General features: G+C 40.5%; 1 long non-coding RNA gene across 1 annotated transcript; it reads left to right on the forward strand.

Moving 5' to 3' along the window:
• The first annotated feature begins 559 nt into the window (after positions 1-559).
• LOC121069245 lies at positions 560-6,325 on the forward strand. Its single transcript, XR_005819354.1, has 3 exons — positions 560-620; positions 2,867-3,027; positions 6,154-6,325. It is a non-coding gene; the product is annotated as an uncharacterized LOC121069245 (long non-coding RNA).
• The last annotated feature ends 5,804 nt before the right edge of the window (positions 6,326-12,129 follow it).

Consider the following 12,129-nt stretch of genomic DNA (forward strand, 5'->3'; position numbering starts at 1 on the left):
TGCATCAGATGACTCAAATGTTTACTTCAGGTCTCTGCTTCTCTTTCTCTATGCAAGTGAGAATTGTTTAGCTTTAACATTTAGAGAGAGAGTTTTCTTCAGTCACCTTACTTCAAAACTTCATTGCTTTCCAATATCCTGGCTGTCAGACTGAGTCCTCCTTAGTACCTTCAGCAGAAAGGTGCATATAAAACATTTAGTGGTGAGAGTCCTTGCTTCATGAAGCTTTCTCTGATTTGTAGGAAGTTTGCCTGAAGGCAATATTTTCACTACTATAGGTGGTAAATTTGAATTTAATGTAGTCCCTGGCATAAAGCCTACTGATGGGCTTAGGAAGAGATTTTAAGATTCTCCTCTGCACCTTCTTTTCAATTGTCTCCATCCTCATGAGTCTTCAGTAAAGCTGCAGTGTTCATTGCGCTCCAGAAAACCTGCTTGTTATCCTTATTTGAGTGTTACAGCAAATCAGATGTCTGATGCATAAAACATAGCTGGCCTGCTGATGGTTATGAAGGAGCAAATGACAGAATAACATTGTTACCCTCCTTGCATTTTTTAGCATGACTGCAGCTGTCCCATTGCTTCATGGTGGACCTTCTGAGCATGACATCTCGCTAAAGGTGGGTGGAAACAAATCAAGACAGGTTATGCTTTTAGCTCTAAAAGAATTTCATGAACGGGGCAGTGGAGGAATAATTAGGAGACTGGATCCCTGACACTTACCTCGTATAACAGACTCTTCTGACAGACCGTGAAGTGCGATGCCAGTAATGAAGCAGCTGTGATTTAGCCTTGTGATTACAGTGTACAGCACCTGGTTTTCTGTACTGACTTTGCTTTCTCACTCCCAAAATTTGTATTCATTTACCTGCCTGCGATATCTGAAGCACAGGGCAGACAAATATTTTTATCATCATATAGTTGCTATGGCAGATCTTTTCAAAATGACCAACTGCAGCAGTCAGTATTAAATTGCCTACATTTCTTAAATGCTTGAAGGTGTAATCCATGTGGGTAGCACAGCTAATTGCTCCTTAACCTTGGAGAAATATGGTGTAATGGGAGTGTGAAAAGACTAAGAAATTAGGCTGCATCTGTCTGTTGTGGCCTAGATTGAGTGATGCCAGATGCTAGTAGCCTTTTATCTTTGTCAGGGTGGTGCGGTTCTAGTTGAGGAACTTTCATTGGTGCTGTGATGTCCTGTGGGGCAGTGGTGATGGAGCCGGAACATGATTAGTGGAAGAAGGGCTGCAGGCACCCCTTCCCTTCCCTGACCCATGCTTGGGTGCAGGGAAAGGAAGGGGTGCCCGCAGCCCTTCTTCCACTACTGTCTTTTGGAATTAAGATTGCTAACACTTCCCAATGACCAGCAAGGAGCTGCTTCCAGGAGAAGAGTATATGTGTCAGGAATCCTTCATACTCCAAAGCCTTCCTATTATTGTCCATCCACATTATTCTAAAGACATTCCTTTCGTACTCTTTGTTAAGCACGCTTGAAAACCTTAAATATTAGTTTTGACAATAATTTCACATTTACTGTGTTTGGGCTGACCTTGGTTCAGAAATTTCCTAGTCACTCCCTGTCCTTAGCCACTTCCACTGTAAAAAGTAAATATTCAGATAAGAATCAAATATAGAACTAAATTAAAGATAAATATCTTTCACTTAGATATTTTTTCCACACAGCCAGTTGTTTCTGAAGACTGTTCAAAGACATTTTTAAAGAAATAACTGCATGACTTCAGGTTTGAGAACGAAGGTACATCTAGACACATATATACGACTAGTGTATTGCAAGCATCTTCTGTTGCATGTACCTGAAACAGATTTCTTCCTGGCATCACTGGTCTTCTAGACATAAATCTCAGGGGGCTTGAACTGAATGTTCAACAGGTTTTGAATGACGAAAAAAAAATAGTGGGGGGGAGGTTAGCATGTGTTGTAAGAGTATCTGTTTTATAACAGTCATGGTTGTCACAATAAACATGATTAATTTGTTCTTCATTGCCAGCCACTCTCTTAATTCTTTAGATGGTGGCAAAGATGAATAGGGAGCAAGTTTCATACTTCTGAAAAGCTGTGAATTTATATGGTGCCAATCTCATAGTTACAGGCAGTTGAATGAATCACACATGAGTTGCAATCTGACCAGTAGTTCTTTACTTAACTATGATTTTTTAATGTGTCAGTCTTATTTTTCCCTCAGCACAGTCCCATTTCTTTCAATGACAAAAGCAAGAATAGGAATATTTCTTTTCTTTAGCCAATTTGCTTTAGTCCGTGGGCACTGAGTAATTCATGCAAATTATGCAATTTATAGAAGATAGACATTAGTTTTGCTCCAAGGTCCCCAAAATACACATTAGTGTTAATGTCTTTGACTCTGCCCTGTCACTACCATCCAAGATCCTATGAATCATTTTCACTTTTATCTTCAAACTTATCTTGATTTTTGACAAAATTACAGAGAAACATTGCCAATGGGCTCTGTAAGACATGCCTAAAATAAACCAAAACATAAAGTATTATTGGTTAGCCTCCACAGATCGTCTCTTCTTTAAACTGCTGCTCTTACTTCTGGCTGCTTTGGTCAGTATTGATTTGGTCTTGTCAAATTGCTCTTGTTTATTTTTTGCAGTCATCTATCTTGCCCTTCAGACATTGTTTATCTGGAGTGACATTTGCTTACACGTTAATTAGCAAAGTGACTTAGATGTATATATTTTTGTAGGTCTGGTTATTTTTAGAGGGGTCTGGATGTTGCCAGGTTAAGTTGCATTCCTACCTCTGCTCTTTGGATATCTGTCAGGTAACAACTGTAAATTTGGGGCTGTAACTTACCAGTGATCATGAAATTTGTTTGCAGATTTACACAGATGTTCAAAATGGGCAAGCAAAGAGGTGAACCACAATGGCTACCCCTAATATCTGTGCTTGAGGTTTGACGTGAGGATTTGGCAGATCAATCTCAAAGTTTGGAAAAGCTGTATTCCCTTCTTCGGTGAACAAGACCTGATGCTGCTTAATGTAAGTAAGGTTTTAATACAGTATCTGGAATGTGTATGGATGCTCGTTTAAATTAAATGTAAAGTGTTAAATACACATCTTGTGTGGCATTTCAGATCTCATTTGGATGAAATCAAAATTGGCATTTGTAACCCAAAATGAGATATAACTCACAGAAAGTGAGAAGGGTAATAAAGAAAAAGACACACGATTTGATTGTACTTAGCAAGTAAACAAACAAACTATATGGTTAAGGGACACTACAAATTTTCCTGGTGGCAATGCCAGAACCAAACATTGGGGCTCCAACCTGCACTCCCAGTTCTGGACCTTTTATCACTCATATACTAGAAGTAGCCTTTGTAGTATTGGAAGATGATGATGATTTGCCATATCATCTAAAGTGCTGGAGATGTGCTTTTTTGTTTGTTTATTGGATTTCTACTTGTTTGTTGTATATTGACTTTCTGCTTGTTTGTTTATTGGCTTTTGGTTTTGGTTTAATGTTACACAAAGCTTTATAAACAACTAATGTGACTGATAGCAATGCAAATTTCCCTGAATCATGAAGTAGCTAAATAATTTCTGTTAGTAGAGAGACTCTATCTTGTCTGTCAGTCAAGCAGATCTTATTGTCCTATTGGTTGTATTCAGATGATTTTAATGGACTGAATTAGAGGAAAATGCTTCATAGCACAGACCTTCTCGCTTTAAAGATGTTTGTAATTTTACTACAATATCTTTCCCCAAATTATCTGTTTAGTATCTGTTTAAAATTAACAAGAAAATCCATGGCTTAAACAGGTAATGAGAGTCACTTAATTACTTCAAGCTATAAGGAAAGTAATTTCCAACAGAATAACTTAGGCTATCATCCTGTGCTCTACAGCTGAGCGACTGAACTGCACAGCGCTGCCCGCAGCTGGGAACACAGCAGTATAAACTGCTTTCACATCCCTACTCCACCAGAGCTCACACCTTACAAAGGAAATGGGTATGGTCAGGGAAAGGCTGGAAATAGGGAGCTGAGAGATGCATGGCATGAGCAGGTACTTTCCATTAAAGTGAAGTCCTCTTGGTGAAGTCCTTGGGCAAAAATTATTGTAATATCCCATCCTTTTCTTCCAAGGAGATGATTCATGTCTGAGATCTTTCAACTTTTTCTGAAAGGGAAAGACAGAAACTCCTGCTGTTGTGGAATAATTGAATTCAATGTTTTCCCTCCCTTCAGGCCAAGGTTTTTAACTGAAAGAGAAAACTGGCAGATATTCTTAGCTTTTGGAATGTATCTCTGTCAGTTTTCTGTCTTGTGATTCCAAACAAATCAAAACAACAAAGCCGGTCTCTGAGTTCCAAGATGGGACACAGAAGAATGACACAATTGTGTTTGCAGAAGAATGGATGAGTTAACCTCTAGGTCTTTCAACTTGCTTGCAATGGCTGATGTCAAACATACATATACAAGAAAATATGAAATTCCTTTATAATTTACAAAATTGCTGCTGAGCTTTTAGTGCAATATGGTCAAAGGCTGTTTTACTTCTAATGCTGGGAGGTTGGCCATTCGTGCTGAATGAGAGGAGTGGGCTGCTTGTAATCTCGCATGCCAGCCCTTTATCAATCTTGGAGATGGGTCAGCAACTCCGACCGAATTTGAGATGGGCTTTAATCACCTTAATTGCCTATGGATGTCTATGAGCAGTGGGAGCTGGATGGAAGGAAAAGATTCGTGTTATTGCCAGCACTGACAGAAGCACTGTCAGAAACCATCCATTACGTCGAGGGTTTGACAGGAGCTGTTGGGCCAGCCCGCATCTCCAGCTCCAGACCAACGCTGCAGGTATCCCCAACCAGGACTATTGTAGGAAGAGCAGATGGTCAGGGTTATTGCTCTGGAAGGAGATTTAGGAAACAAAGGGCAAAAATAGAAAGGAAATCAAGCTTTGCTAATTTTGCTGTTTGTGGAATTAACTTTTACCACTGAAATTAGAGAATAGCCCCACAAGTCTCTTTCTCGTTTTTCTCCAGAGCACTGTCAGGGTGAGATTCTTCTCACTGATCTAGTTTTCAAATTAGCTATCAGTTTGGCCTGTGCACCTTCTTAGTTCCATTTTTTTTCCCTGACATAATGTTACTATTGCAGAAGATTTTTAACATTACTACTTCAGAAGATTTTTGAATTATAAATATGACAGGAGATTCTAGGGTTTTCTTTCATTTTAAAGACATTTATTGAATGTATATATATTACGTCAGTAGAGCAAGGGCATGACCAGTACTTGTATATTGTCTACTGGGATCAAAACATAACAAGGCTGGTATTTTACTCTCTTTCTGTATGTTTTACTACCATTGTAAATTGTTGTCAGTTGACTTTGAAGGTGGTCAGAGGTTAAAATACCAAGTAACTGTTTTGTGAACAATATTCCAATATTCTGCAGCTGGAGAAGATAACATAACGGCTTAATTTCATAATTTATGGCATATCTCTGCAGAGGGGACATCATTTTAGAAAAATACACCCTCAGTGAATGGATGTTACTGAGAAATCCATGAATGTCAAGCCAGGTCACAGCCATTAAACTCCAACATTCACACGCAGTCAGATAGGTGTGGGGTCTGATCATCTCTTTTGAAATCTATGTGTTGCTTTTAATTATTTTTCAATAACAGTTGAATTTGGCCCTTGAATTATAGGTGGAGGCTGTTTACTCTGTTTTGGTGGTCTAGAGCGAAGTGTTATGTGCTGATGTGAAAATAAGATAGCATAAGACACGGCAGCTTTGGCTGATGAGTGAATTTCAGCTTTCAGCCTGGCTGGTTAGTTAGCTATTTATTCAGGGGCATGATGGAATAATAAATAATAATTAAAAAAAAAAAAAGGTTATGCGTTACAACAGTGAACAATTGGCTGCAGCTCTAATCAAGAGACAAAGAAAATCATGCCTAATGACTAAACCAGACAGCAGGTTGCACATTTGGACTTCATGATGCATTCCAGTCAGTAACATGAAAAACAGGAAATACCTTACATGTGTTGCCTTTGGGGAACAAGAGAAGATATTGGAGGTCAAGCATGGCTCTACAACATTCACTGATAAATCTTTTCAATAGTGTGTTTTTTTTTTCTTTTATATTCCTGAGCAGTGCAGTATTGCCTGCAAAGCAGTGGGAAGATCAAACAGCCTTTCAGCCAGCTGCTCAACATTGGTCACTGCCTTTGGAGAACGATGAACCCATCAGCGCGGCTGAGCGCTGCTGTAGATCATCTAGCACATGCAGAGGTAAGCTGAGAGCCGGGAGTGACCTTGAGCACTGTACCAACAGCATTTGGCCACGACCAGTAATAATGTCAGTCTGTTATCTCCCAGCGCAATCCAACAAGCTACTGGAGTCAAGGTTGCAGACTGGAGACCCCAGAGCTGTTTTTAACTGCTTGCATCTGAAAGTTCATCTAAATTCAGTCTGGTGAAATTGCTGCAACATTAGACACCATCATTGTAATTAGACTTCACAGAGCCCTTCATCTGTATTCCTTCACTCTCTTTTGTAAATACAAGATAGCTGACTTAAGAGGGTGTCATTCCGTCTGGTGCCAAAATTTGGGTAAATCACTAGAAAAACAGTATTCTTGGTGTGGTAACAAACACAGTAAAATGTTATTTTCCCCTTTTTAAATCCTGACAAGCTTAGTCCAACCTCTGACCTAACACTACCAAGTCCTCCACTAAACCATATCACTAAGCTCTACATCTAAACGTCTTTTAAAGACCTCCAGGGATGGTGACTCAACCACTTCCCTGGGCAGCCCATTCCAATGCCTAACAACCCTTTCAGTAAAGAAGTTCTTCCCAATATCCAACCTAAACCTCCCCTGGCGCAACTTTAGCCCATTCCCCCTCGTCCTGTCACCAGGCACGTGGGAGAATAGACCAACCCCCACCTCGCTACAGCCTCCTTTAAGGTACCTGTAGAGAGCGATAAGGTCGCCCCTGAGCCTCCTCTTCTCCAGGCTGAACAAACCCAGCTCCCTCAGCCGCTCCTCGTAAGACTTGTTCTCCAGACCCCTCACCAGCTTCATTGCCCTCCTCTGGACTCGCTTGAGCACCTCCATGTCCTTCTTGTAGCGAGGGGCCCAAAACTGAACACAGTACTCGAGGTGCGGCCTCACCAGAGCTGAGTACAGGGGGACAATCACTTCCCTAGCCCTGCTGGCCACACTGTTTCTTATGCAAGCCAGGATGCCGTTGGCCTTCTTGGCTACCTGAGCACACTGCTGGCTCATATTCAGCCAACTATCAACCAAGACTCCCAGGTCCTTCTCTGCCAGGCAGCTTTCCAGCCACTCATCTCCCTGCCTGTAGCGCTGCTTGGGGTTGTTGTACCCGAGGTGCAGGACCCGGCACTTGGCCTTGTTGAACCTCATACAGTTGGCCTCAGCCCATCGGTCCAGCCTATCCAGATCCTCCTGCAGATCCTTCCTACCCACGAGCAGATCGACACACGCACCTAACTTGATGTCATCCGCAAAGTTACTGAGGGTGCACTCGATCCCCTCATCCAGATCATTGATAAAGATATTAAAGAGAACTGGCCCCAGTACTGAGCCCTGGGGGACTCCACTGGACTCCAACAGGATTTAACTCCATTCACCACGACTCTTTGGGCCCGGCTACCTAGCCAGTTTCTAACCCAGTGAAGTGTATGCCAGTCCAAGCCATAAGCAGCCAGTTTCCCAAAGAGAATGCTGTGGGAAACGGTGTCAAAAGCCTTACTGAAATCAAGGTAGACCACATCCACCGCCTGTCCCTCATCCACCAAGCGCGTCTCTTTGTCATAGAAGGAGAATAAAAGAGAGAGTAGAAGTGAAGGAATTAGTTCCATGTCATTGGTGGGTTTCTCTTGCTCAGCTGTTATATTTATTTAGTGTGGTTATAATGATAATGATTTTCTATAAGACCGTAGTAAAAAAAAATAGTCATTCTATTTCAGTAAAAATAGGGTGTCTAGACCTTTATGTTACAAAAGGTAAAGAGAAGGATATAGAGATGTGGGGGGTGAATCTCACAGTAGAGTATTTCTTCAGTAATTGTATGTAAATTGACAGTAAATTTCTTCAGCATTGCATGGTCTACAAGTGTGCCTAGATATAAGCACATAGTTGAACGCCTTGGGCCGGGACCAAGGTATGGTTGGACTTGATGATCTTATGAGTCTTTTCCAACCTGAATGATTGTATGATTCTATTTGTAAATGGAAATGATGTAATTCTGTCTGTGGTGCTGCCGAGAGTCCCCGTGCCACTGCTCAACCACAGTCTGCAGGATAGTATCAAACCTTGACTTGCTGTCTGCTGCGGCACAGCTTTTGGGGTCCATTTGGATCTGTTAACTGTTAGGTGAATGGTTACAATTGGCTTCAAGTGAGAAATTTAGGGATTTCAGCTCCTTGGTGGATAATTTTCTTTCAATTCATATGTGAGATATTTTGATCTGTTCTGTAAAGAAATCTTGTGAAATTTCTGACTCTAAACCATGCTAGGAATGCAGGTATGCATGTGAAAAATAGTAACCACAATATACTTGAAATGGTTCTTTCAAAATGTGTTCCAGAAAAGGAGAGAAAGGTCAGAAAGAGGGTGCATTTTTTTTCTTGATTTCTTTAGCAGCTAAAGAAAACTGTTTGTTTATTTTAAAACACGTAAGCCTTTTTCCTGAGTGCTTTTTGAATGCTATAATAATCTATGCAGTTTAGAAATACCGGAGCCAAAGACAGGACTTTAACTAGGGTTTCAGTAAACTGGGGCTGCAGACCTACCTAAGCAGCCAGTTCTGTGCTGAATTTCAGCTCAATCCTGTTTCATCTGAGGACAATAGAAAAACTCAGAATAATTTCAATATTATATATTCAGGGAAGAAATCTTTGGTTTGGAGGGCAATTAAAAATCTACTGGAAGCATTGAGAATCAGCAAAAATACTTTCAGAAGTCTGTCTTTCCTCTGCACAATGAATAGTCAGAGCATCTTGTCGCCCAACAAGGTACAAATTAGGTTGTTATTTTCCCAGCTGCAAGTTATTCACGTGGGGAATGACGTATCAACAAAGCTGCTTGTGCATATACATATTTCGAGACTTTCAAAAGCTAGTGACAAGGTAATTGTTTGATAGATGCAATAAGTTGTGGGATTGGTATCCAAATAACACCAACATCAATATTTGGTCATATTGTCAGTGTATAAGCAATCTGTCTTCAAATTGTGTCTGAAAGCAACAAAACCACATTTTCTCAGAAAAAAGTTGCATTGTATGTGCAGTGGAGAAAAATCTCCACTGGTGATAACACATTGTGGTCAAGTTTCTCAGAATTAGTGGGTAACTTATGCCAGACAAATATGAACCAAGTATACTGTGTGAAAACCAAGCATGTGCTTGGTTGGTAAAGTATAATCATACTCAGACATGCTTATTGTTTGAAGAAACTCAGGGAACAAGTCTCAAAATTCTACTTAGTGAGTTCAAACTGGCGCTACTCTGAGTGGCACTGAGCATTTATTGGGTTACTGAGCAGGACTGGTTGTTTCAATTTGAGCCTTACAGAAAGCAAATTACAAAAATTCAGTCAATACTGTTGACAAAGTCCATTACTGCTGCACTTCAGTCTGCTTGCATTATGCTCCACAATTATGTTGCCATAAATATTTTCCATGGAAAGTATGGAGTGAACAACCCTTTTATTTTTCAGTTTTGATGATTTTTAGTGAGATGAACTGCATAGCATTTCCAAAGCATAATGGCATCAGGGAGGAGGAAACTTGCTTCAGTTTATCATATTTCAGTCTTTTAGAAAGTTCCTTTTCTAAGTTGTGTTTTTATGCATTTGGACCATCTATGAATGCAGCTAAAGGGCGGTTTTGATGTACGAGGTAGTTAATATGATTGAGGAGAGAAAATGGTCAATACTTGATTTTAAAACATTTAAGGTGACTTTGAACATAGCAGTCTATTTCTTGTTAAGCCAATAAATTAGAAGTGATAGTCTACTTTGTATTAAGACAAAATATAAGTAGGCTTAAATGTCTGTAAAATGCCCATTCACATTTACTATGCATGTCATTGAAAGATAGCTGTGATGTTTTCTCTTGCATTTTTCTCAATCAGCCAGCATTTCTATTTAAACAGGCATTTTCAGTCCTCTAGAAATGTGTATGAAAACATTCCCTCAGCTAAGAACTGATAAGCAGGGTCACATTTTAGGAGCCTTTTGAAAATATAGAATATTGCATAGCAACACTCGTTGCACACTTTAGCACACTCGTGTATATGTACCAGATCCTTTTCATATCATTTTTTGAAGAGCAATAAGGTTGCATGAAAAAAGACACAAGGCCAACAAGCAGTCCCCAGCAGTTCACCCAGGTATGGCAGCGGTGTGGCAATGCCAATGGAGCGCTTGGCATGAGCTATCCCATTTCTCAGCTATGACACCACATTTGCAGTCTACTTGTTGGTTGGTTGTTCTTCTAGGGGAGATTGTTACTGTTTTTTAATTGTGCTATAACTTTGGGATTAAACAAAGCAGTAAACGGACTGTGTGGTGATAAAAGCAACATATATACCTGAAGACTTTAAATTAATGGTGGGGATGTTGCTGTAGAAAACTTACTAAAGGTTGTGACCCTTTTTTGGACACACATTAAATTTTTATGAAATTCTTCCCAGTCCCTGGGGATGCTTCACAAACACCAAGAGCAGTTCCTCTTGCAGGCTGGGCTTCTTCACTGCTTATGCTAAATCATTAATAAATGATTTTAAGTAATGTTGGCTCTGATAGAGATTGCAAGCCTGTTCTTCAACATTATAAAATTGATATTTGCATCTAATTTGGGTTTTGGTCTCCTATTCCATTTGTGATGCAGAACAGTATTTCCTTCCCCTTCTGTGTCATGCTTTGTCATGAGCCTTCTGGGAACTGAAGTGAGCGTTATCAAATCCTTCAAGCAGTTCCCAGGCTTAAGAAATGCAAGACCATTACACAACAAACCATGAAAATTCACAGCTTTTGTTTGTAGATATCCAAGAGTGGAAAAAGCAAAATAATTTGATTAGTCTGTTCATAATATGTATACTGTAGGATCTGTAGATGCATATAACTTTGTAAGACTCGCTATTAACAAGTATTTCCAAAGGAAATGGGTTCCTTTCTTTCAGGAAGTCTCCCTAAATGTGAAGTTCTGTTTATGGCTTAAAAGATTATTTTGGCATCCTTCCACTCAGTCGTTAGCATCTTGAATCCCACACTGTAATTAGCTACACGTGCATACTGGAGTACTGGTGTAGCAGTCTGTCGTATCCAGCCCCCTTTAAGCTCATTGTTTCCTGTTTGTCACCATGTTCCTCTATTTTTTAATGATTGCTTTGCTGAACACCTACAACTAACAATACGGAAGTGCAAATATTTAGAAAGATGAGAGAGATGCTCATCTTGGGAAGAGTATTATGGATTTTTCAATACTATTGCATTCCATAATATCACTTTGACCTTCAGAGAAGTTTCACAAGGGAGGATGCTCTAGCTCTGCCTAACCTACCGTTGCTATATATATGTTACGTTGTTAAAGGTAAAATCACTTATGGATAGGTCCTAAAGGAGGATGAGGTGTCTGGAGAAACCCAGAACAGTGCCAGTGCCCCAGCTGGGGTCCAGATGCTCCTGCACAAGCGGTGGTGCACTGACATTCTGTGTTCACTTCTCTCTGGCTGCCATCACTGCAGGTCCCCCAGGTGGGCAGGGTGGCACCGCGGCACTGGACACCAGCTGCTGCTTGTCACCACCGGGGGATCTGGGTGGGCTGGAGGTCAGGAAGCAGCTCATGTCTCCTGAAGACCATCTGATGGAAACGCACTTTGTCTTTAAGGTATGGAACAGTGAAATGAGGAAAAAATCTGCATTTCTGCTGTAGCTTTCTATTAATTTTCTGAGCTGTATTTGCTGGTCTTGGTAAGCATGAGGAAGGTTGGTGCTGCTGACGAAGGTAACCAAAGCCAGTTCCTCCTGTGCACAGGTTTCCAGCTGGCGTATGTTCCTCTGTCACAGCGCAGTCCCTAGGCTGTTCTTGTTCAGGC

This window comes from Cygnus olor, chromosome 4 (assembly GCF_009769625.2).
Source record: "Cygnus olor isolate bCygOlo1 chromosome 4, bCygOlo1.pri.v2, whole genome shotgun sequence".
Lineage (NCBI taxonomy): Eukaryota > Metazoa > Chordata > Aves > Anseriformes > Anatidae > Cygnus > Cygnus olor.